Source organism: Dunckerocampus dactyliophorus, chromosome 19, assembly GCF_027744805.1.
Source record: "Dunckerocampus dactyliophorus isolate RoL2022-P2 chromosome 19, RoL_Ddac_1.1, whole genome shotgun sequence".
Classification (NCBI taxonomy): Eukaryota; Metazoa; Chordata; class Actinopteri; order Syngnathiformes; family Syngnathidae; genus Dunckerocampus; species Dunckerocampus dactyliophorus.
The window spans coordinates 15,690,731-15,714,360 of NC_072837.1; the positions used below are offsets into that span (position 1 = coordinate 15,690,731).

General features: G+C 44.1%; 1 long non-coding RNA gene across 1 annotated transcript; it reads left to right on the plus strand.

Annotated features, from left to right (window-relative positions):
* Positions 1-9,379: 9,379 nt before the first annotated feature.
* On the plus strand, positions 9,380-17,818 carry LOC129172420 (uncharacterized). Its single transcript, XR_008567008.1, has 3 exons — positions 9,380-9,526; positions 10,898-10,996; positions 17,672-17,818. It is a non-coding gene; the product is annotated as an uncharacterized LOC129172420 (long non-coding RNA).
* The last annotated feature ends 5,812 nt before the right edge of the window (positions 17,819-23,630 follow it).

Consider the following 23,630-nt stretch of genomic DNA (forward strand, 5'->3'; position numbering starts at 1 on the left):
ATATTCCAACGAGATGTGAAGTTACTCACAATTTTGGACTGTAAAAACTCAGAAATGTCATTATGTACTGAGATAGATCCGGATGTAGTAGAGTGCGTCACAATGACAACGGGATCCATACCGGAAACGTGATCAGTTCTGCACATACGTGAGACGAACGTCACTTCCTCCATTCGCAAATTGTTCCGACAGTGCTTCTGCCACGTCACGACTTGTGGTATTTATTATGTTTTACATTTATGAACATAATAAATCTTCACTAGCGGTCAAAGGTTTTAGAACACTCCAATTTGTCTGGAGGAAAAACCCACCTTTTTATGTGTTAAATGTCTCTCTTCCATTGTGAACTCCCTTTTTTCTTGCCATTCTTGTAGCAACAAATTCCTTTTTCCAGTACAGTGGTGTTCAGCTGATGTTCACGAGGGTATCGTACCACAGTGTGTTCCGGACACTGATTTTATGCAGACAGAGGAGGTTGTAAGTACTCCAGAACTTGGAACATCTGTAAGAATTAGTTGCACCGACTGCCAAGGCTTGATCAACCCCCATTTCTGCAGAACAGCTTTCAATTGTTGACCCATCTTGTGGTCCCTGAAACGTCATATCCATATATGTATAACATACGTGGATAAATAGAACTGCCGATAAACCATATAAAACCCATGAAATAGAGTGACATTTGAATGTAAACAGTCATAAGCAGAGTGCAATGATGGCTTCATCTAGAGCAGAGGTCGGCAACCCGCGGCTCTTCAGCTTCTTTGTTCCTTGTAAAATATCCAACTTCCTGTGAGACGGGAAATGCATCTGACTGGTGATTGGACAAGCGCGAGGAAGGGAGGGGAAGCCGGTGTTTACCTGTCTACTTCGGTTGAGACGTGACCAGTGTTGCCAACTTGGCGATTTTTTTCGCTGGGTCTGGGGACATTTCAACCCCCCTTTACGACATCTTTTCTCAAAAGCAACTAGCGACAAATCTAGCGACTTTTTCTGGCGTCGTTGGGGAGTTTCTATTATCGTGAAAGCGCTTATTGTTCTGCATTTTGTGTTCTCACTGAGCAGCGGCAGGTGCTGTTGACAGGTGCGCCCCGCCCAAAGGCAGTCAACGCAACGAAAGGGCGAATGAATTGCTATTACATATGTTCACCAGAAGAGTGTGCTACTCACGAACCACCCCAAGTCATGAGGAAAAGGCTTCTTGAGACGTCATCTGTACTTCTGTGAAGAAGGTGTCGGACGTTTCGCTCCTCATCCGAAGAGCTTCGTCAGCGAACTAAAAAGTGCTGGTAGCTTAGGCCTTAAATACAGTAAGAGTGAGCGGAATTGGTGTGCCAACACCCTCCTCCTATTGGTTCGTTACACTAAACCTGGGCGGAGTAGTGGTATAATCCTATCCTGTTATTAACACCTCCGATAAAAGGGAAGTGTCGCTCCCTGAATTGGGTATGAACGACTCTGATACCGGCTCGTTAGCATCTATTGTTCTGGCTCGGCCCTGGCTCCACCTCATTTGCAAGACTAAGAGCTGTGGGTTTTGGTCTCAGTAACCTGCTGAACACAGGCTCCAAATTAAACCTCAAACCACCATTCCGATTCAATGATGGCTTCTGTTGTTTGACAAAAATAGCTTCCTTTACTCCTCTTTCAAACCATCTGTTTTCTTTGGCCAAAATCTTTACCTCGCTGTCCTCAAAAGAGTGATTGGTAGCTTTAAGGTGTAGATGTACTGCTGATTGAGGACCACTAGAATTGTCCCTGCGATGTTGATAAAGCCTTTTTTGGAGCATTTGCTTGGTTTCCCCAATGTAGTGCTCTTTGCATTCCTCATCTTTACAGTGGACGGAATAGACCACATTGCTTTGTTTCTGGTTTGGAGCCTTGTCTTTAGGATGCACTAATTTTTGTCTCAGGGTATTTACTGGTTTGAAATAGGTAGGAATTTTGTGTTGCCATAAGATCCTCTGGAGTTTTTCGGAGACCCCCGCTACATAAGGGACTACCACTCCTCTCCTTTTTGCTTCTGTGGGCTTTTGGGTTTCTTTCCCTACGCTCTTCTTTTGACATTTGTTAAAAGCCCACCGTGGGTACCCACAGGTTGAGAGCGCTCTCTGGACATGTTGTGTCTCCTTATTCTTTCCCTCAGCACTAGTTGGTATTTGTTCCGCTCTATGTTGGAGGGTCCTAATAACTCCTAGTTTATGTTGTAGTGGATGGTTTGATTCAAAAAGCAGGTATTGGTCAGTGTGTGTGGCCTTTCTAAAGACCTCTGTAAGTAGCTGTCTGTCCTCTCCTATAATTACCTTGCAGTCTAAGAAGGCTAGTTGGTTCTCTTTAGTGTCCTCGCGAGTAAATATGATATTGGTGTCCACCGCATTGATGTGATCTGTGAAAGACTGAATTTCTTGTTTTTTGATTATGACAAAGGTGTCATCCACGTATCTAAACCAGTGCCTTGGTTTTGTCCCTGAGAAGGATGTGAGAGCCTGTTTCTCCATCTCTTCCATGTACAGATTCGCCACTATGGGTGAGACTGGTGAGCCCATAGCACAACCATGGATTTGTCTGTAAAATTTCCCTCTAAACTGAAAATATGTAGTGTTAAGGCAAATTTCCAATAATTGGCAGATGTGGTCAGCACTAAGTTTTGTTCTCCGATGCAGAGTTGAGTCCTCGAGCAGTCTCTTCCTCACCACCGAGACTGCTGCTGAGGTGGGGACGGATGTGAAAAGTGAAGTCACATCATAAGACACCAAAGTTTCCTCTGGCTCCAATCTGAGGTCTTTGATGCTCGCCACAAACCCTTTTGTGTTCTCTATATGATGATCAGTGTTGCCTACCAATGGGGATAAGACTGTTTTTACATATTTCGCTACATTGTACGTGGTAGAGTCAATGCTACAGACAATGGGTCTGAGGGGAAACCCTTCCTTGTGGATTTTTGGAAGGCCATAGATACATGGTGTAGCCTCCCCAGGGTATAACCTATGATACATCTAATCAGGAGCGAAACGTCCGACACCTTCTTCACAGAAGTACAGATGACGTCTCAAGAAGCCTTTTCCTCGATGGACAACTCCTGTACGACTGAGAGCCTACACAGACGCACCCCAAGTCATGTCAGTCAGAATCAGCTTTATCGGCCAATTATGCTTACGCAAACAAGGAATTTGACTTTGGAAAGATCAAAGTTTTGCGACAGATCGCCAAACTTTTGCGAGATAACGCAAAACTATTTCTAACACGGCAAACCATACCTCTTTCCAACCGTGACCACACAGACAAACAGCTACAACCCAGTTTTTATCAAAACGAGTCGTCTTCTGTGCAGTCTGACTTATATTGATCTCTATGGCAAGCCGGCAGCGAGACCGGAACGCAGGGGCCGTCAACAAATGTCTTCTTCTGTATTATGTCGGTCGGCATCAATGTTGACAACTCCTCAGTAAGACAAGTATCTATTGGCTGTTCTGAAAGGTGATAGATGACGTCATTGGCTACAAGTGTTTACACGAAGCAACAACTTTGTGAAAATTGACTTGATAATTTAATAATAATTTAATTTTTGACATAATTTAGGGCAATTTTTATTAACGTGTAGGACCACAAAACTCACCTCACACATCAGTGACTCCTTTCTGGTATTCAATACATACATAATTCAATTATGTAAAAGTCCATTTTCACAAACTTCTTGCTTTGTATATCTTTTTGTACAGTAGTTGTAAACATAATCAAGGTGTTTTTATTTATTTTGTTAATCTATCATACTTTTGTTTTTTTCCTACATCTCTTAAAACATCATATGCAAACATTATGCAAACTAGCCAATGACGCCATCCATGGCCTTCCAGCCAATAGCGACTGTTCTTACTGAGGCGTTGGCAACATTGATGCCAACCGCCATAATCCAATCCAGTCCAATCCACTTTATTTATATAGCACATTTTATAAACACTGTTTCCAAAGTGCTGCACAGACTAGCAAAACCATAAATAATAAGTAAATAAAGGAATGTAAATGTAAATAATAAGTAAAAATTACGACAATAAAAACTAAAAGATCAAATAGAAACAAAGAAACATACTACAATAAAATATTTAAAACAAGAAATCAAAACAATAAAAGCCAAAAGTCCAAGAAGTAGGTAAAAAATAAGTAAATTTAATTTAAAAAACTAAAATAAATAGAACCAATAAAAACTTAAAAAATAATAAAAGACACAGAGGACCACACGACTCACGCCGAGTTAAAAGCCAGAGAATAAAAGTGTGTTTTAAGACGAGACTTAAAGCTTTCAATTGTGGGGGCCGTTTTTACATGAGGGGGGAGAGTGTTCCACAGCTTTGGGCCGACTACAGAAAAGGCCTGGTCTCCCCTGGTCTTAAGTCTGGTCTTAGGCACCACCAGTTGGAGCTGGCCTTCGCACCTCAAAGTGCGCGCTGGAGTGTAAATTTGGATGAGGTTTGAGATGTACTGAGGGGCCAGCCCATTCAAAGCCTTAAAAACAAACAATAAAATCTTAAAATCAATTCTAAAACGCACAGGCAACCAGTGCAGGGAAGCTAAAATTGGGTTAATATGCTCCCTCTTTTTGGTTGCTGTTAAAAGCCGTGCTGCAGAGTTCTGGACTAACTGTAAGCGAGAGAGTCATTTATGGCTTATTCCAGAGTAAAGGGCATTACAGTAGTCCAGATGTGATGAGATAAAAGCGTGCATGGCTTGTTCGAAATGTTGCAATGATAAAAATGATTTGACTTTGGATAAAAGACGAAGATGATAAAAACAAGATTTTACAACGGCATTGATTTGTTTATTAAGTTTAGAATCACTATCAATGATGACGCCAAGGCTGGTGGCTGTGGGACTGACATGGTTTTTCATGGGACCCAAGTGGGGGTCATTGTTATTAAGGATGATAACTTCTGTCTTCCCCTCATTGAGCTTTAAAAAATTTTGAGCCAACCAGACCTTGACGTCACTAAAGCACTCAAGAAGGGGAGTCAGGGGGGCATGGTCATTTCTTGTAATTGGTAAATAGATCTGGCAGTCATCTGCATAAAAGTGATAGGAGATGCCATGCTTTCTAAAAATTGTGCTAAGTGGGATTAGGTACAGAACAAATAGGATGGGCCCCAGGATTGATCCCTGGGGGACTCCACATTCAAGGGGGGCAGTAGATGAGGTGGAGTCCCACAATAAGGCATCTCCCTGACAAGTAAGACCTAAACCAATCAAGGGCAGTCCCCCTGACACCCACACAGTTTTCCAAGCGAGATAAAAGAATAGTGTGGTCCACTGTGTCAAAGGCAGCAGTCAGGTCTAAAAGCACTAAAATGGCTGAACCACCAGTATCAGTCATTAAAAACAGGTCATTAAAAACCTTTAAAAGTGCAGACTCAGTGCTATGAAAGGCCCTGTAACCTGACTGGAAAGTGTCTAAAATCCCATTTTCATCTAAAAAAGGCCGCATCTGTGCAAGAACACTTCTTTCTAAAATCTTTGAGATAAAAAGTAGTTTAGAAATGGGCCGATAATTTGATAAAATCGAAGGATCAAGACCTGTTTTTTTAAGCAAAGGTTCAACAGCAGCCTTTTTACAAAAGGAAGGAACAATACCAGAGGACAGGCTGCTGTTGATGATATTGCACACATTAGGGGCCAATAGTTGCCCACACCTCCCTAAAAAAGCGAGAGGGGACTGGGTCAATGGGAGAGGAAGAAGGCTTAAGACCATCAACTACCTTGGTAATGAAGGCCAGCGACACAGGTTCAAACTGATCAAAGACTTTAGAGCACTGTGTCACTGTAGACAAATTAAAAGAGGGGGGTGATATATTGGCTCGTATAGACGCAACCTTATTATTAAAAAGTGCAGGAAATGTTCACAAGTGTCAGATGAGACTTCCAGTGTCGTGGATGGAGTGGGATTTAAAACAGAGTCAATAGTTTTAAAAAGAACACGTGGGTTGTTCATATTTTTTGATATCACATCTGAGAGGTATTTTGTTTTCTCAGCCTTCACTATGTTTTGATAACGCCTCCAACTGGCTTTGAGGGTTTCAAAGGAACCTTGCAGACCATCTTTCTTCCACCTGCGCTCGGCCTTTCGGTATTCGCGGCGTGCTTCTCGTGTGACGTCGTGGAGCCACACATCCTGTTTAGTTTTAGAGCGCGTGGTTTTACGCGGGGCTAGACTGACCAGGACATCAGCACAGGTAGAAGTAAAGCAGTTCATTAGCTGCTCAGTATCAAGAGCAGCGTCTGGAGCCATTGCAACCCGAGATGCAGTGGCGAACAGAGAGGCAAAGGCAGAGGCCGTGTCAGGCTTGATGAAACGGCCAAGGCGAGCAGGAGCAGGCAGGGTGGCACTGCAGTGCAAATCAAAGTCAAACATGACCGGACTGTGGTCAGAGAACACTGCATCCCCTACAGAGACATTATCAACAGCCAGTCCATGAGACAATACAAGGTCCAAAGTGTGTCCGTATATATGTGTAGCTCCTGTAACATTTTATACTAAATTAAAAGCCTCCACCAACTCTAAAAAGTCTTTCGCCATAGGCGTAGAAGGGCAGCAGACATGAACATTAAAATCACCCACAATTAACATTCTGTCAAACTTTACCAACATTGCAGCGATAAAGTAAAAAAAATCCTGGATAAAGTCATTGTTGTGTTTGGGTGGTCTGTAAATGACCGCGCACAACAGCGGCTCAGACTGTCGCAGTTCGAAGCAGCTCACCTCAAATGAGGAGAAAGACACCATGGACAATGGCTTATGGTGTAAGGACGTTTTTAAAATAGTAGCGATGCCTCCTCCACGGCCGGTAGTTCTTGGCGTGTTAATGAAGGTACAATCGGGAGGCAACAGCTCAGAGAAGGAAGCGGACTCACCGGCATGAATCCAGGTCTCAGTGACGAATAATAAATCCAAAGAATGCTCCTTAAAGAGGTCCTGGAGGATAAAAGTCTTGTTTGAAACTGACCTCGCATTCACCAGTGCACACTTCGTTGAAACCCGAAGAGCCGCTGAAGCTGCTGAAGCCGATGAAGCTGCCCCGTTCAGCGGCCGGAGGTTGCCGGGGTTCACGCCGCCAGAAGCAACAGGAGTGCGGTGAGGGCGCAGCACACAGCGCTCGTCGCGCCGCCCAACGATGGGCACCAGCCAGGCCCCAACGGAGGTGAGAAAACGCCGAGAGATGAAGCGGCGAAAACAATCCTCAAAGTCCCTCGGAACATTACGTGGGAGCCTTGCCGCCTAGGGAGAAAGCGCCAGCCAAGTTTTGAGCTTCACCAGTCTTCCACCTCGTGCGCCCCGGCGTCTACGTTTCCTGGGAAGCGACGGCTCCGCCCGAAGCAGAAAGTCTGGTACGTCAGACAGGTACAACGGACGCGGTTTATTTGGCCCCCACTGCTCTTGTCTCGCACCAGCGGCTACAGTGTCTAGGATTTCAAGTAGTTCCTGACGATCATACACCAACAGAGAGTCGATGGTCCTCGTAACAAATGCAAAAATAACAATAAAACCGATCACAGTAAACTGAGGGAAGCGGCGAGCCAGACACACCGGCGCCATCTTGAAATCCTACTTTAATTTCATTGCCCATTTCCATAATACAGAAGAAGACATTTGTAGACGGTCCCTGCGCTCCGGCTCAATGCCAGCTTCCAACAGAGATCAATATAAGTCGAGGGAGCGCAAAACTGCTTTGCGTTGTCTCGCAAAAGTTTTGCGAGACAACGCAAAAATTCGTTGTTGTTGTTTTTTTTCCTCCATGTCCCCTCAATGTACACAGACACTTAAGAAATAAATAAATAATTAAGAAGTAATTCAAGAGTAACAATGAGTGTAGAAAGGGATAATAATATAATGTGAATACAATATAATAATATATAGAATATAATATAGCATGTGAGTCACAGAATAAACACAATGGATTATTATTCACTGTTCGATATTGATCATTTTAAAAAGGCCTCAATAGCCAACGTGTGATGGGAGAACTTTGAGAGGCGCTGGCGGAGATAAAATGCCGCCTATCCTCACCAAGGTCGAAGGGGCACGCTGGAGCCCATCCCAGCTGACTTTGGCCGAGAGGCGGGGTACACCCTGGACCCTGGCATTTTCCAACATTGTATGTAAATGATATATGCAAGTTAGACGAATAGTCAACTACTAGTCAACTACTCCTTCCAGGACAGCCAGTAGCTACTGTTCTTCCTGAAAAGCTGGCAACAGTGGATGTGATAGTCACGTCGCACCCCCGCCACCCTCCACCACGCGGTTAAACTAACTGTCAATATCCCCCCAAAAAGAAACATCTCAGAAGAAAATAGAGTTTTTCATTCTGCATGGACAGATGCCTTTGTCTTCCCTGCCAACGATGCTGGCTTCCATTTATGCTCAATATGTGGCGAGGAACAACAACAAACACTGAAAGACATTTTCAACAAAAGCACTCAACAATTCCTGAAAAGTTGTCATTTTTTGTGAAAGCAGACCTACATATGTAACAGTGTTTATCCCCGCAGTCGTTGGTCGCCTTCCGTGTGTGGTGCCCATTACTGCGGGTCTCTGTCCGGCCATGCGACATGCGAGATCCGTGCGCATTATGGCCGCCGCACACAGGAGTCTACAAACGACTGCAATTGGCTAGCTACACAGGTGAGCGACGCATTCACATCCAGAGCAAATTGTATGAGTCTCCCACAGTTTGATTGGCTGTCAGATGTGGAGGGAATTTGGGGGTATCAAAGTAGCTCAGAGGAGGGAAAGCGGCCGGTGTTGCTAGTACCGGATCTTGCTAGTATTGAAGATAAACGTACATAAATGTCCGTGTAAATGAATGTAAACTTGCCCGATATGTTTACTCTGACGCCAACGAGTTCCCGAGCCGCTGCTTTTTTCCTTATATCTCAATATTCTTTTTTTAGAAATGTCAAATAGCTCCGGGAAATCTGACACGGCAAGTATAGCGTACTGATTAGCATCCTGTCCGCTCATTGGTCGATCAATGAAACTCCCGCTGATAGGGCCTCGTCTGGGAGACAGCGATGAAAAGTTGAACATTTTTCAACTTTTTGGGATCACGTCGCATGGCACTCGCGAGCACAAACTTTCACACGCTCGAATTTAGGGTGTCCAGCCAAGCGACACGCGATATTCTCCCTTTCGCGCAGCTTCCGTTGAAAATGAATGGAGTCGAAGCGATGTCGCCTCCCGTGTGCGTCGCCCGTTATGCTTGTGCTTGCCATCGTGCACACGCTGGCTTGTGACGTGATCCCAGAAAGTTGAAAAATCTTCAACTTTTAATCGCCGTCTCCCAGACGACGACCAATCAGCGGGAGTTTCATTGAACGACCAATGAGCGGACAGGATGCTGTTCAGTGTGCTCTCACAGGTAAACATAGAGGAAAAAAATCATACTCGTTGTGTGAGATTTCCCAGATCTATTTGACATTTCTTAAAAAGAAATTCGAAGTATAAAGAAAAAAACAGTTGCTGGCACCATAGTAAACATATCGGGTAAGTTTACATTAATTTACACAATTTCTGTAAGTTTATCTTCAATACTAGCATGATCCGGTACTAGCAAGAGTACTCGACCAACACCGCTTTTTCTCCTCTCCTACTTTGATACCCCAAAATTCCCTCCAAATCTGCCAGCCAATCAAAACCATGGCAGACTCGTAATTCGCTCTGGATGTGTGCGCATCGCTCACCACCGACGGCTGTTTGTCGCCATAGCCAGCGAGCTAAAAGAAACAGGCTGTTAATTCACTGCTGCATATTTCTTCAGGCGTCAGGCAGTGAGGTTTAACCAAGATGACGCCATCATAACCCATCTAGTGGTCCCCCGGTGGGGGCGTGACAGAAAACAATTGAGAACCACTGTTTTAAACTGATGTTTTGCGGTTCCAGACTTTTTCTTTAGTGGGCGAGGGTGCAAAATGGCACTTTTGATAGTAAAGGTTGTCGAGCCCTGATCTGGAGGATTCCGCTAGCTGTTTTTTTTTTCTAAATGGAAAAATACCATCCACAGAAACATCTTGCTAGCAAATGCTTTGCTATGTTTGGCAAAAAAACCCTGAAAATAATTCATAGAACCAAGAAAAGAGGGCTTATAATTGATCCACTTGCACCATGGACATGATATAAGGAAAAAAAACAAAGACTATGTTATCATTTCTCCAATCATAGCGTTTTGTGGGAGTGGGGGGGGGTGGTCTATATTGCACATGTGTAGTAGAAATCATGTTGTCGGATGTTTACGATCTGTAACTGCCCTAAAAAATAGATGGATGACATAGGTTACACATGCGCTGTACAAATCGGCTTGCCCAAACACGTGACTGCCGGAAAATAGGCCAATCGGATGTAGACGCGTTCTGCACATGCGTAGAACCGATTGCGTTTCCGGTACGCATCGCGCAGTGACACGCACGTCCGTTAGTCATGTGAATGAGATTATATTTGTAACCACCAGCAGAGGGCGCTTGTCGTCTGAATGCATGAAAACCAAACATCATAGTAACCGTTGCTCCTCGCCTCCTGTCGGAGTTCCTAGAACCAACAGTTTACGGTTTGATTAACCAAGATTCAGTGATATAATTGTACATATTTACTCAGGACCGTAACCATCGTGAGTCCTATTGTGAGTTATTTATTAAAGTTACCACTAGAGGGCGCCTTGCAGGTGCGCCACCTTTGTGGGTGTCATTATAGTGCAGAGAAAATACATGACCTCTGTTTTACGTGTGTGCCATTTTAATGATGTCGTTCTGTCCAACCACAGCGAGACATCACACCCGAAGAGTAAGAGGACATTTTCAATAAATGTGCATTAAATGAAGTACGAAAAAAAGTCATCATGTTGTAACGTTTTTTTTTCCACAGTGCAAATGTGCAAAGTTGGCGCCACCGCTGATGAAGGCCAGTTGTTCCCTGATGTCCTCCAGCACTCGTCTCAGTCCAGTGGAGGACGGAAATGAAACGGTAAAGCAGCGAGGCGACACACAGAGCAGCTTTAACTCACTCTCACACACACACGCACACACACACACACACAGGTGGGATCCAGAAGAGCCAAATCTGAACATCTGCTATGTTTTTTTTGTTGGATTTTCCTGAGTTAATTCAACTCAGCAAACCACCACCAAGGCCAAACAATCCTAATTCGGATTTGGATGTGGATCACCAGATAGTACAGCTGCATAAATACCTATACTTCATAGACACAGGTACTTCATCTACGAGAATACAGACCAGGGGAGACCGGGCCTTTTCTCTGGTCGGCCTCAAGCTGTGGAACACTCTCCCCCCTCATGTAAAAACGTCCCCCCGCAGTCGAATGCTTTAAGTCTCGTCTCAAAACCGACTTTTATATTTTGGCTTCTAACTCGGCGTGAGTTGTGTGGTTTTTTTTCTTGTTTTCCTTTTTTAAATTTTTGTTTGGTTTTATTTATCTTGGTTTGTATTTATTTATTTAGCTATCTATTTTTTTTATTTTTATCTATTTTATTTTTATAGTTGTTGTAAACGTTCTTGTTTTTATTTGATTTAAGAGCTTTTATTGTGTTAACTTTTAATTATTTATCGCTTTACGAAGTTCTAGTTTGTTCAGCACTTTGGAAACTGTGTTTATAAAATGTGCAAGATAAATAATAAATAAAGTGGATTGGATTGGATTCATAGATACAGATACCGTAATTGACCTAATTGAGCGCACCTGAATATAAGCTGCACCCACTACATTTAAAGAGAAAAAAATGTGTGCATATATAGGCTGCACCTATCTATTAGCCGCAGGTGTCCACGTCGTAACATAGGATATTTAGTACCCGGAAAGATCTTTTGAAACTTTTAATTCCAAAATGTGCATGTAACACGACTTGTTAAAATGTAGCTTACCAGAAAAGTCATTCATCGCTGTCTTCATCTTCCTCCTGCGTCTTCTTCAGTGTCGGAATTGAACAGCCTCATAATTCCTTCATCACGCATGTTGTCAGTCTCTCTCTCTCTCTCTTTTGTTGTCACTCTGTGTCACTTTTGTCTCGAGGCAAATTAGCACTTGAACTTGTGCTGTCCTTTTCATCGCTCAGTACCCCAGCCTTTGGAAAGCCGTCGGTGATAGTGGGGTTTTTTGACACTGCTCCACGCTGTCAGGATCCACAGGCACACTTGAGCAAAAGTTGCTAGATCGATCACCTTTAGCTCGAAAGCTGCATCATATGCATATGTCTTTGCGTGTTTTCCATGACGAGAGTGCCTGCATGAAGTGCAAAATGACTGTTCTGAAGCATATGTTGTCTTTATGCTGTTTTGTGCTCCTTTGCCGTTAAATACAGGCATCACGTCTGACTTGAACACTTACAACAATACAAAGAGTTGAAGCGAATATTCTTTTTCGACATCAACTCAACATCAAAGCGGAGAGAGGCTGGCTGGGGCTCAAACCCTGGTCCAGTAAATGAGGTGAGTATCGCTCAGCGACGAGCTAAAAGCCTGAGCTGTCAAGCTGTCGTCCAGCGCGGCTTTTAAGGGGTCAGGGCGTGAGGTTTACCAACGAACTTCGGCACAGTTGCACCAGCTGGCATCTGCTACACAAGATGAGACAAATGTGAGGCAAATTCATTTCCATTAGAAAACATACGCACCCATAGAGACATCCAACATCTCCCTTTGCATTGTCTTCATTTCAAATCCAAAAAGGTGGAGCATCCTCCTGGGAGGGGGTTGTGTTGTCCCTCCAGGGATCCGCTGTGTTTGGCAAAAAAAAAAAACCCGATGTGATGGTTCTATCCTCCATCACATCAGCTGATATGACCTCACACGGAGTGACCCTGCGACATGGGACTGGGAGGATCTGCTCGCTGGAGCGGCAGGTCGTCTCACTGCCCGCTGCCATCGATTTCGTCTTTGTGAACCGTTTTTTTCCTTTTAATATCTCAGCCAGCAGACCCGGTGGCCTCGTGCTCTAGTGTGTGCTCAGCCTTTCAGATGGCAGACCATCACAAGCAGGCGATTGCTCCGATTTGGTTCTTCTCTGTTGTGTGTGATGCCTTGATATCATTTTTTTGTTCCTTTGCTTCCACAAAGGATCGCTAGCGCCCTATGATTTCCACGTTAACGGAATCGCGGAATTGGCCAATAACCTGAATCTGCTGTTAAACGCGGAATATGGCGCAAATTGACCTAATGTGAACGAAATGATGTCATGGTGAGGAGAAGGAATGTTTGTGTGGGGAAGCTCACTCACTCGTGGCGGAATCCATAGACGTATATACGTAGACGCCGCATCCAGTATGTTTGCCCGCTGATGCGATAAGTCAACGTCGCCGCCATATTGGATGTGGCAAGGCTACTTACTTTCATAAAGCGCCTTTCAAGAAAGAAATTTAAGTTAATGCCTCTCGTTTATACCTTCACACACAAACAAATATACGTGGGAAACAGTTAGGCACCAAAAACAATGTATTTGATCTTCCTAGATGGCTAAGATAAAAACTTTATTGATCCCACACAGGAGTAATTCACATTACATGGACATACAGGGCTGAAGGATCTTAGGCACCAGGCCTGATTTCAGGCGTCCATTGTACACATTTCCTACTGCGCAACCTTTTTGGTTCACAAAACCTTACTTGTCCTCAAGTAAGAGTATTGTTACTTTAGAAAAATATTCCTCAAGTAAAAAGTAGTCATCCAAATAATTAAGCGGAAGAGGAAGGAAGTATTTGGTGAAAAAACAACTCAGGTACTGAGACACCGCTGAGTGACGTCCGATTTATTTCTCAAATAAGAACGTGAAAGTTATCAATCAAAATAATAATCAGCCAATTCATGAATTAAAAAAAAAACTTATTGAGTATTGTTGCTTTACAACAATTTAAAAGTATATTGCCTTAAAACTACTCATTAAAATGACTATATATATACATATATAGTATATACTGTGTATAGTTTTTCTGCACTACTTTGTGCTGTATAGCTGATTTCATGTGAAGTACTTCCATGTGGGATCAATAAAGTTCTTATCTTAGCCATCTCAGAAGATTAAATATATTGTTTTTGGTGCCCAACTGTTTCCCAAGTTTTTGATTGTGTTCAAAATCGTACTTTCTTTTCTACTTCCATGTCGTACATTCTATCCAAATCGTTGCTACATTGCTAGATTTTGCCTGGAAGCCGAGTGTGGGTCCTGACTGCTTTTATGTTCTTTTTGCTTCCCTTTTTCAAATCCTTCTCTTCCTCCTTTTTTTTTTTTTTTTTTTAAGGCCGGCAATGATTTTTCCTCTCATGACTGCTTTAAGGGCACCCCATAAAATATTCAATGTTTGCAAATTACTTTTAAAAAGTACGTTGGCACCTTGGTTTTTGCACGCCCCAGTTTTCGTAGGATTTGAAAATGATTGCCAAAAATATGTCACTGTTTTCATACGGCCTGAAAAGCACCCCTCCGCTTCGGACTCACCATTGCGGCATCGAGTTCTGCTGTGTGGATGTTTGCTGTGCATCAACTCTGGCACTGGTTGGATGACAATGAAATGATTCTCTACCTCGAGCCAATCGTCATTCCCTGTGTGTCTGTCAGTGGTTGGATTCGATATCAGGGCATAGCAACACATTTCACCGTCAGTAACGGCGCTGACAAACAATAACGCCGTTGGTAATCCCGTTATTTTGAACACCGCTACTCCTAACGCTGCCCTGGAGTCAAGAAGACGCCACGGGATGTGTGAGCGCCTGCAGCTGATAAGATATTAGACTGGATGGGGGCTGGGGTGTAAAGGCATCAGATATGTCTACTGATATGGCAGCGCAACTCTTGTTCCCTCGTTGTGCTGCGCAAAAGGTCAGCAGGAAGCCAAGCGTCATTACCTGACTTCACTTCACTGCCGGTGCGAGTCATGTGACCCGTGTGTCACAGAGACATGACAAGAGACTCGGAGCGTCTCCATGGGACGCAAGTCTTTCCCCTTAACCGCCCTCGTTGACTTTCTTCTGGCTTCCTGTCTTTTGACTTGGTTGAAATGAGCAGTTTGTTTCAGCTTCTTGATCCCGTTGCTTATTGTTGATTTCAGCCTGATACTACAATAAACGTGCTGTTATTCTGGACAAAAGTGTTGGGACACAGCCAGGGCCGCCCCTGGCCAAAATGGGGCCCGAAGCAGAATTTTCTTTGGAGCCCCCAACGACTAAATGAATGTGTGTCATTTACACACAACTAATTAGTGTTTTTTTAGATGTGAGCTGTATCATGACTTTTGTTTGTGTTGAACTGCGAGCTAAAATTTGGGTTACGAGCTGCTATTTACTGGCAGGCATAGCCAAGGACAGCTATTTAGAGGGGCTAGTGTCAATGTGACCATGGCAAGACAAGAATGGATATAAATAGCATTAGTAGTGCGATAGGTAGTCAGCAGGAAAGATTTTCAACACATCAGCAAAACATACGTACATTACTGTATAGCGATCTAATTTATCTTATTTATTACTTATTTGGGAGAAAATATGAGGTGAAAGAAAAATGCAGTATAGTATAGTACAGTAAAGTAGTTCAAGGGCCGTCGCTTGCATTAAACATGCAAAAACTAGGGGATGTCATGGTTCACTTCCTGTCATTGCCCTCCGCACTTCCCTGCCTTCTCCTGGGTGTATTCTCTCCGTTGCAGGAGCCTTTTCTCCGGCTGGAGGCGGGACTACTGGGCGCACCTGCCTCTGATAAGCTCCTACCTCTCTTAAGATGGTGGACTGCACCTGGGAGACGCTGGATTATTCCTCTCGGTTTGTGCCACATGTATGGACAGCTGCATTCTGGCTCCTCGGATCTTAACCACATTTTTTGCATTACTGGCTTAACTTATTTTCTCCTCCTGAGGACTAAGCTCTTCCCAGCGTCTCCCAGAGTGTGCGCCCAGTGGTCCCGGCTCTCCATTCTGGTACCTCCTCAGCCCTCCAGCAAGCCTGGGTGTCCATGGTGCGTTTATTTGTTTATCTGTTGCCTTATCCACACACCGTCGCCTTCTGTTCACCTAAGACTCTATTAAAAGACTCACTTACCTGCTCACCTGCCTCCTGCCTCTGCATCTGGGGTCCAGCGCCGGTGCACTCGTAACAGGGGATCGCTTTTGAATTGCATCTTAACCCGTGTATCAAGATGCATATCGAATCGTTTACCACAAAGAGATTTGCATCATTACTTGTTATAGATAAAAACATCTTTCAACCTGTGATTAATTGCAGTTAATTACGGGTTAACTATGGACAAATTGCGATTCAATGCATAGTACATATTTTTATCGATTGACAGCCCTTAACGTATCACCAACGGGGCGCTGTGGTCACCAGGACCGAACTGACCCATTCAAAACTATTTTTATACAATTTGAACTTGAACCTGAATTTAGTGAGATGCATGTTTTGTAGTAATGCCGACACATGGGAATTGTTCAATCAGTTATTTTTAGTGCAAAATAACAAATGAACAGAACAAAAAAAAAAAGAACCTGTCCGGGACTGCGATCAAACACGCTCCCGCCGCCTTCAAATGCAGCAGCTGTACCATTATACCACCAAGGACTAATAAGTGACATTTTATTCCCTGCCGCGTGTGTCAATCATTGCAGTAACGAGCTCGGTGTTAGATTACTCATCCCTTTTTTTCCTCTCCTGCCTAAGGCTGACTTGGTGCTCTATGGCCAGGGGGCGCTGTATAGGGGGACGTAAAGGGCCATTCTCAAAAAATACAGCTGTGGTGACAACTCCCCAATGTGCTTTTTATATCGTGGGGCCCAGAATTCCTGGCAGCGCCCTGGCAGTCGTGCGCATCCTTTGCGCATTTGCCTAAAATGCACCCCCTTGTGCAAATGGATGGCGGGGCCCTATGCACAGCAGACCCTGGACACAGATCTTAATCTTAATTTTGTATACTTCCAACAAATTGTGTAAACACAATGGGGAAGACAGTTTTCTCTGTTCCCAGTGTTCAAAACAAGGTCCATAAAGGCACGCTTGGATGAGAATGGTGTAGAGGAACTCAATGAGGTCCAATGTCATTGACCTCTCACCTCACTCGTGGGCCTAAAAGTCCCACTAAAACACACATTTTCTTCCCAATAGTTGAGTCTGTATTGTTACAGGTCATTTTCCTGATAAATGATGCGTGTTATACCGCAGCAGCCTCAAAATATTTTTTTCTCTCGGCTTTTCATCCCACAGTTCTTTTGTTTGGGTCTGTGAGGCTGACGTGCACGCTGGTGCAGGTGTGCGTGTGCGTGGGGGCCGCGGTGCCGTGTGCAGGTGGGTTAGAAAGCAGCAGCAGGAGGAAAATGTCAGGCCAATGTCAGAGTGTTAGCTTGCCGTGGCCCGCCTCTGAATGTCAACACTCTAGAGAGCTCACACACACACACACACACATGCAAATGCCCAACAGAGGAGAATGATGAGGGGGATTTATGTTGCCCAACGGTGGGGGCTTGTCAGGGGGGAAATGGTCTACAGTCAAACGTCTCGCACTCTCTTTAGAAGGTCAAATCTGAATGTCACTGATTGATTGCTGGCTAAAATTGACAGCCTGTTACGTGTGGAATATACATATGTGTGCGTGTGTGTGCGAGAGAAACAGCACACTGCCATGAAAAGCCAAATGTGTGTTTTATGTCTCCACAGGAAGATTGTTTCTGTTCCCCTGGAAAAAGTTTGGCCGCTCGTTCCAGTTCAGCGACGACTCGTTAGTCCAGGATGTGGAGGGTCAGACGAGGTAGTCGACAAGGTTGGTGAGGAGGAGGAATGCAGCAGAGATTATCCCGCTGGAGGGTGAGTACAAGTGTTCCCAGGCATAACGTTCAGGTGCTTTAAGGATCTGACAGGGGAGGAGCCATCTTGGGATGTTGTAGAGGTTACTGGGTGGGTTTCTTGTCAGCTGAATGGAGATTTGTTGTCCAAAATGTCCTACTATGGGCTCAATTAAGTGTCATCGTCTTAGAATGAGAGACAATGAGTGTGAAGAGAAAAGAGCAGTGGCTCGTGGAAAGATCCCTGAGGCACGCCACTCGTGCTCCGAATGGTAATGTAGGGCCCTATGAAATCTCTTTTGTTTTTTCCGTTTAAATGTTTTAGAAATCCATTTCTTTACCTTTTACACTTATTTTACCAGCATAGAGTGTGTGCTTTTTGGTTTAGTGAATAAACTGTCCATTAATTAAATGCAAAAATCCTTGCAATTATCCGTTCCTCACTGGACATTAAAGAAATGACTGTAGCGTGGCTAACTTTTCTAATGGGATGTCAGCCTCTGCACACATTGCTACAAGATCTTCAACAAACTGTAATGCCCGTGCTTGTGATTAAGGAAGATGTAGTCCGATGCAATTTCATTCCAATTGTGATAGTAATGCAAGACATTTTTTATGACACCCTTATTTTGTTGACACAATTAGACAAGATGTGGCAAACAGTGCTCTTATTTTGAAGGCCGGAAGTATGTTGTGTGTGTTGAGAATGACGAGCTGGGTGCAAGAATAAACGCGCCGCTCGTCCTTTTTCGCTCAGAACCTGCACGACTTCAGGGGGCATTGTGAAACGCTAGCTTACATTAAAGCAGTAGAACACAACTCGGTGTAAGCACACACAGCCGCATTAGCATGCTCTGCTCAACTAAGCTAACCCCGCTAGCTTCCATTCACGCCCCATAAGAGAGGAGTTTCCAAGTGTTTTCACCGACTTCTGCCGGTGTTTTAGGCAGCTGTTTTGACATGTTTAGTTCAGAGGGGGGTGGGTTAGTGTTCGTGATGAGATCATTTCATTCACATTATGTCACCTGACATAAGATTCCGCGTTTAACAGTAAATTCCGTTTGTATCGGTGATGGTGTATTGGCGATTTCCGCAGAAACCATAGGGCCATAGTAATGAATGAAGTCAAATATAATTCTAAGGTATTCAGAAGGTGCATTCAAAGATGTTGTGATGCTATGTAGTATGCTACACTGGTCACTAGGTGTCAGTGATGTCCCATTGATGAGACAATAGCCACAGCAGGAAGAACTGTACAGAACTTTCTCTTATTATGTCTTCTATATTGGGTAATACGAGTGTAAAGGTGACTATTTCATGTCTGGAGGGCTCTAATAATGTAAAACTATATTTCGGAAGCCATAAACGGGTTTTCTGTGCTCTAACTACAATTTTTTTACATTTTTTAATAAGGAATCTTTGTGGAAATTCCCTTATAATGGACGAATCTGGAGCCAATTAACCGTGATAAATGAGGGATTACCATACAGTGGTTTTCGTCATGAATATGCTCCAAAAGGTTAGACGAAAACTGAAATATACGACAACTGAGGCAATTTTTCCCTTAGGAAATCCTGTCAATCCAATGAATCTGTTCCAGACAGTCCAAAATATGAACAAAAAATACATTTTATACAGAATAATCATAGTTATAATGCAGAAAAAATATGTAATGATTATAAATGAGAAAGGGATGGAACTTATTGACGCAGACTTGTCGTACATCCTGGTGATGTGGGATTCAGCGGTGTTTCTCACCTTCTGCATCAAATTGCTGCCACTCGCAACCTTTTTTGGCCCCATGGCGGGTTATTTAGCAGTCACATTCAATAAAAAACGCCCGGAGGATGAGTCAGCAACGGGGTGCTTTGCCTGGGCGCTCCATTTCGCGGAACGATGCAGTACAGGGAAAAACGGACTCATCCGAATAAACGGTGGTTTGACTGAACTGTCAGTTGAGCTCCAAAAGTGTGAAAGCGTTGGCTTCCATCCGTAAAAAAATGGCCCCCACCGCCTTCGTCTCTCCTCCTGAGAGTCCCTACTGTTCATCCGGCGTGAAAAGGAAAACAAACGTTGGCGAGAGATAGAGAGCAGTCGCACAAACCGCCAAAACGATTCTTCTACTCAGTAGATTGTGAGGATGAAGATGCGGCGAGGCGGTTAAGTCCAGCCATGAGATGGTAATGATGATGATGATGATGATTGCCAGGCGGCCCTGAAAACAAATTAAAGCATAAAAGCCCCCGGCTCTCTTTTATATTAATGCGACCATGATAACGGCCTATATTAATGGGGGAGGGAGCAGCATTGTCCTCATCGTCCTCCTCCTTCACTGTACGTGTATTTCTTCTTTTTCAGTGACATGAAAAGACATATTTCATAATGGTGTTGTGAGATCTGGCCTAAATTGCAACAAAACACTGCAGATAAGATCTTATTATTTCATTCATATTAAAATCATTGACACTACTACTTTACCACGGTGGAGGAGTTTGCATGTCCCAAGGATCCAAGGACACCCAAGACAAGCAGCTCCTGGCGGAGGGATCAGACAGACTGTCATGGTGGTAATTCCTGGTGGACATCAGCGGTGAGGGATGCTGTCAAGCTGAAAAAGGAGCCCCGACAGCCGTTTTTGGGGCAGCTGACAGGTACCAGCAGGCCAAGCGGTGTGTGGCGGCCTTGGCAGTCGCCAAGACAAACTCTCAGATGTGGGAAGAGTTCAGGCAAGCCATGGAGAACAACTTACGGCTGAAGAGATTCATCCGTCATCTCAAGAGGGGGAAGCAATCGCTGTCAACACCGTGTATGGTGGGGATGGTGCGCTGCTGACCTCCACTCCAGATGTTGTTCCAGTGGAAGGAATACTTCAAAGACCTCCTCAATCCCGCTGACGTGTCTTCCAATGAGGAAGCAGTGCGTGGGGAACTCTACAGTGGGAGAACCACGGGGCTGGATGAGCTCCAACAGGAGTTCCACAAGACTCTGAATGCCGTGGGGCGGTCTCGGCTGACACGACTTTGCAGCGTCGCATGGACCTCAGGGGCAGTGCCTCTGGATGGGCAGACCAGGTGGGTGGTGTCCTTGTTCCTCTTTTTAAGAAGGGACACCGGAGGATGTGTTCCAATTATCGTGGGACCATAGCTTTGTTGTTGATTGTGTTTTTCAGTGAGCTAAAAAGTAGGGATGTCCGATATTGGCTTTTTTGCCGATATCCGATATGCCGATATTGTCCAATTCTCAATTTCCAATTGTGATACCGATATGTGTAACATAGATAAATATATACTTAGATTTATAGTATATATATATATGTATATAATTTTTATTGGTGCCACCATGAATGGCTGCCTTTCAAGGTGCTCTGTTTCTACTATTATCATCTTTTAAATAATATATTCTATCCTATGGATATTGACTTGTCCACATCGACACTTGTTTATAAAAGCACATTTTTATGTGCCATGAGAGCGAGGTCCTGCATTGGTGTGACTTCCTGTTTATCCATTGAGGAAAGAAGCCATATCGAGGCAGCAGAGCCGGGCGACGAGCAAGGAAGTGGAGATTCACTTCCTCTGTACCTTCTATGGTGATGGGGATTCACAACCGAACAAGATGGACAAGCTGAAAAAAAACGTCAAGACCTTCAGAGAGTGCAGCTTATTGTGCTTCACTGTAACATGGCTAGCGGCTAGCACTGTATGTGAACATACGGTGGTGTCATCCTGGGCATGTGAACATGAAATATCCATCTATACAGCATTTTTAAAAATCGGTTTTCATTATGGGGAAAATCCCGATATGATATATACCGATATTACATTTTTATGCCAATATCGGGCCGATAATATTGGCCCACCGATATTATCGGACATCTCTACTAAAAAGCTGCAGTGTTGTTATCCCTTAGCCTGGTTAGCAAGTGATGCTCTTTCTTTTGGAGGAAGTGTTGCAATAAAGCCAAAGAAAACGCAAAAGACCTGGGCAGAGAGCCCTTGCGAGGTACACCAGGGTCTTGCGTAGTGGTGGTTCCAACTTGGAGGATTTATGTGACATTAAAGTTGTATTTTTCCTGGTAATTCCAAATTGTGCAAATTGTGCAACCTCCAGATCTTATGTTATGTCTGAAATCCAACACTTCCATCAGACGACCTCAAAAAGTATATTATTTTAGGTGTAGCAGGTAAGATTTTAATACAGTCTTTTAATACAGTCAGCCCCCACAAACTCACAAATAAGCTCCTCACACTTGGCCTGTCTCCCTCCCTCTGTAACTGGGTGTTTAACTTTCTCACAGGCAGGCCCCAGTCAGTCAGAGTCCACAATCGCACATCCAGCTCAAGAATTGTGAGCACTGGGACCCCACAGGGGTGTGTGCTGAGTCCGCTCCTCTACACGCTCTTCACCTACGATTGCGTGGCCTCCCAGAACAACACCAGAATCATTAAATTTGCGGATGACACTACAGTCATCGGACTGATCACTGGTGGTGTTGAAACATCATACAGAAGAGAGGTGGCGGACCTCATAGCTTGGTGTCGTGATAACAATCTCCTTCTCAATACAGATAAGACTAAAGAGATGATCATCGACCCAAGAACAAGGGAAAAGGAGCCGCATAGACCCCTGTTTATTGATGAGACTGAGGTGGAGAGGGTGAAAACCTTCAAGTTCCTTGGCACACACATCAGCGAGGACCTCACCTGGTCTCACAACACCCAACAAATTATGAAGAAGTCCCAAAGGAGACTGTACTTCCTGAGAAGACTGAGGAAATTTGGCATGCCCACCACAATCCTGAGTTGCTTCTACAGATGCACTATGGAAAGTGTCCTTACCGCCTCCATCACTGTTTGGTACGGTAACTGTACAACACGTGATAGGAAGGCACTCCAGCAGGTGATCAACACCTCACAGAACATTGTTGGGGCAGCCCTCCCCTCACTGCAAGACATTTATAAAACTAGAGTCCTACGCAGAACACACAACCTCATCAAGGACAGCACACATCCACAACACTCATTATTCACACTCCTACCGTCAGGCAGACGCTACAGGAGTTTGAAGTCCAGGACCACAAGGCTGGCAAACAGCTTTTACCCACAGGCCATCAGGCTTCTCAACGAAGCACTCGCACACGCCACACGCAACACACGCACACACTCATAGCACTTTATTTATTTATTTATTTATTTATTTATTTATTTGTATTATTTATTTGTATTAATGTCTCTTCTGTTGTTGTTGCTTAATTTATTGGTATATATGTTTATGTTTCTTATGTTCTTATTCTTTCTTGTGTTTTCTTTCTTTTCTTGGGAGAATGAACAGAATAAGATTTTCAGTGCATGGTATAACTGCTGTTTTACCATGCACATGACAATAAAACTCTCTTGAATCTTGAATCTTGAAGATAAAATGATGGCTCTACGGCACTGCTGCCTCGGTTGCTTGGGCAACGAGTGCTTCCCCTGGTGGTGATGATCATGAGGAGACAGACTTCTTTAATGAACGCCGTGTAGAAGTTTACTGATGAAGACAGCGAGGTCAATGCATCAAACGCCAGTCAACCCCCCCCGAGAGAGACATTAAAAAGCACCCCTCCTGCTCCTGTGAAGACCAAAGTGAAACAACACCTCAGAAGAAGATGACTTGATCTTCAGCGGGGAGAAAGTTCTCTTTGTGTTGCCGCCGGCGATGGAGGGACGAGGACAGAAGCGGGTGGGGTGGAGCTGGGTGAGGAGGGGGTGGCGTCATCTCTCGAGGAACATCAGAGGGAATGAATCAATGCCAAAGGAAGAAAGACGTGGACAGATGTTGTCCTCACAAAGCTC